The sequence below is a fragment of the Pteropus vampyrus genome, unplaced genomic scaffold, assembly GCF_000151845.1.
Source record: "Pteropus vampyrus isolate Shadow unplaced genomic scaffold, Pvam_2.0 Scaffold146, whole genome shotgun sequence".
Taxonomy (NCBI): domain Eukaryota; kingdom Metazoa; phylum Chordata; class Mammalia; order Chiroptera; family Pteropodidae; genus Pteropus; species Pteropus vampyrus.
The window spans coordinates 756,241-759,668 of record NW_011888927.1 but is presented as its reverse complement, the minus strand read 5'-3'; positions in this window follow the sequence as shown (position 1 = coordinate 759,668).

Here is a 3,428-nt window from a genome sequence, read left to right as displayed (position 1 = left end):
GGAACCCCTCAGAGGGTTGGTTTCAGAGTCCCTCCAGAAGCTTCTTCCATTGCTATGGCTTCCTTCCCTGCCCATTCCAGCCTAAGGGTTGGGACAGGGCCTTAGTGGGGAAGCTCATACTCCTTGCTGACCAGGAGTCAGTGAACAAGAGCATGAGGAAAACAAATCTGAGCACTGTGGAAACCCCCTTCCTGAAGGCCTATTGGGGAAATCATAAGAACCTTCACAGTATTATCATCATATATATAATATCAGTATTATCATAATGAAATGATAATATGATAGCTGTCATTTGATAAGTACTTACTATGTGCAAGTTCTGTGTTAAGCACTTACATTAATGCATTTAATCTATGCAACGATATTATGAAGTGGAAATTATTCACCTCATAATTATTATTCCACTCTCAGTATGGAATTCTGGAACCATACTGAGCATTAGAGTTGGACATGAAATGAAGAGAGAGCTTGTGCAAGCATCATACTTTAAATACCCTTTTATTACCCCTACTTCCCAGAAGGAGCAATTGAGGCACAGAAAATTTATTTGAGCCTGAATGATGTAGAGTTGGTAATATTTTTACGTCTCCTCTTTAGCAAACAGGAAATGATATGGGGGGAAAGAGTGAAAATTCCAGAGAACTAGTTAAATTCCTCTTCACTTCCACCCCTGGCTCCAGGAAGTGTGAATTCTGACAGCAACATCCTTCTTATTGTTGTTATTTGTTAATTAAAAACATACACACACACGAAATAATTTCACGAGTTGCAACAACAGCAGCAACAACAAATCCAGTGCATTGGCAGAAGGAGAAAAGGGACATTGGCTCTCTCCTTATGCTGAAAGTCAAGGTAAAACAGCGACTTGCACCCTAAGCCCATTGTACCTCCCCCTTCTACATTTCTGCAGGTTTACAACATTCGCCACAAGATAACTAGATTTCCAACAGGGGGAAGGGTCCGGTCACAAGGGACTTCATAGCAGAAACTGCTAAAGAAGAAACTCAAAAGGTTTTATCCAGTACAACTGCTTGTTAATCTGCTAATTAAAACTTAGTTAGATATGATAGGGATCTAGAGTCCATTCTTTAGTTTATGGGCCTCGATGAGCTTTAGATTGCTTAGAAATTATAGATTCTCACAGGAAGTCAAGTTATGCATTAAAAAATGAAAGGTTGGTCGTGGTGGTGGTGGTGTGGTGATGGTGATGGTGATGGTGTGTGTGTGTGTGTGTGTTTGTGTGTGTAGACTATTTTAAATGAAAGGGGTCTTGTGTCTGTGAGATAGTTCAAACTGGACTTTGATGATCTAAAAGGAGGCTGACTTAAGGAGGTAAAATCTAAATGTTAAGGTAAAGTCATTTTCATTTGATGTTATTAAACACTCTATCTTACATGTGCTTCCTCTCTCTGTCTCTCCCTTTGTACTTTTCTCTACCCTTCATGATTAACATTGAAATACCATAGTTATAGCTGCATTTCTCACTGTTAATTTCTGTGTCTCAGTGCATGAAGATTGACATGGATGTCAAATGAATGTCATTTGACACTCTTGCACAAAGACACATGCCAGCCTAAAAGGAGAGTATTTGATTTTTAGCAGAAAAAAATCCATTCTAACGGTGATTTGTTGCCATTTTCATCATCATGTGCACTTCACATTTCCAAGGAATTAAATTCATAAGTAGAACACTTTTTACTGAAAAAGTCAATGCTATATTAATTTGCCACCAGTCCTTCCAGCTTCCAGCATAGCATGCATTTGCCAGTGCTTCTTGCAGCACTCTTCAAAAGACAAATGGCTTGATAAAGTCAAAAGAGCCCCAGAAAATGAGAACAAATGTTTCAAACCAAACCATCCTCTCAAGTCACAAAGAAGTTTTATTTTACTGTTAGCACAAGTGGCTGACAAAAAGAATGCTAAACATTAAATTTTCAAGTTCTCCATTTGGGGTCCAGTTAGGGGAGCTCCCTCTATAAAAGTGGATTCATATTTCATTTAAGGTGGGAATCTGTTTTACTGTAAGAGTTACGTGAGACGGCAAAGGAAATTCAGTTAGTTCATCTCTTATGAGAGGAAGGTAGCATACAATTCCACCATTCACCAAGTGGTTTTTGGTCTACAAGTTGTACAACGTGTTTACTTCAAATAACTAAGTTCCCTTCCTGTGCACACCACAACTCTTATATATTTATAACTGCTCTGTGCTTGTCTCTCAGGATTGTTCAAATCTGTCTGAGCAATTGAAGTGGCTACTGAAAAATATCTAAATGCAATCTGCTGTCCAATCAGAATGTTACCTAAATTGCTTTTTCTTATTTTTAAATTATAAAACACAATTTTCTGTTAGTTGGAACACCAGGTTGAGACACTGCTTATGAATAGAAATACTCAACAGGTTCCACCTCCAAGACAGTTACTGTGTTTATAGGAGTGAACATTATTGTGTCTCTGAATCCCAGGTATTTGGTTTTTAAAAATAAAAGAATTTAATCCAGGGTTAGCCTTTTGCAGAGGATCAGGCTTCAAGAAAAATTAGAATAGATCTAGCCTCATTTTCCTCAGGGATACTTCTTTTAACCTAAAGATCTTTCTTACCTGTCACTCTGCACCAAGAAAAAGGAAACACAAAGATGGAATGTGGCTCTAAAAAAAAAAAAAAAAAAGATCAAAAGAAGGAGAGAGATTGAGAGAGAGCAAGATAGCAAGAGAAAATTCTGAACAGTCTTGCTTCTGAGCCACTGACACCTTGATTTAATCATTCTTTTGACAACTATTAGGTGACTTTCCATCATTACTCACATTCCCTGTATCCTAGAGTTATAAGCAGTAACATTAATTGAGGGTTTTGATGTACCAGACACGTACGTAGAGTGTACTAAGCACTCTACATATCTTATCTCATTTGATTCTCTCAACAACTCTCTGACATAAAAACTATTATCCCCATTTTAAAGATAGAGAAATCTGAGACACCAAAAGGTTAAGTAACTTGCCCAAGACCCCTCGATTCCCATGCTGTAGTACATCCCTCTTCCTGCTCTGTTTTCCAACCCTGACCACTGAATCGTTGATATCTATGGAATCAACTGTTTCTTTGGAATATCACTAAAACTATATTAGCTTTTTAGGGAGGATTGTGAAATACATTTATTCTAAGTCAGGTGTTACTTGTTAGCAGGGAATTAGTTCCTGCTTTCCCATGACCTATGTTTAATGACTTCTCCTCTCTTGACAGGGTACAACAAGAGGATCGTGGACACCAGTAGGGAAGCTGATAGACTTGTGGAGCCAAAGTGGGTTTGGATTTAGCTCATCTCATTGTATTTTTATATAAAAGGGGTTGCAGGGGAGCTCAGTAAAAGCCCCACCCCCGACAGAGCAAAGTGACTCCAAAAGGTTAACATTGAAGTCCAGGTGACTCACTG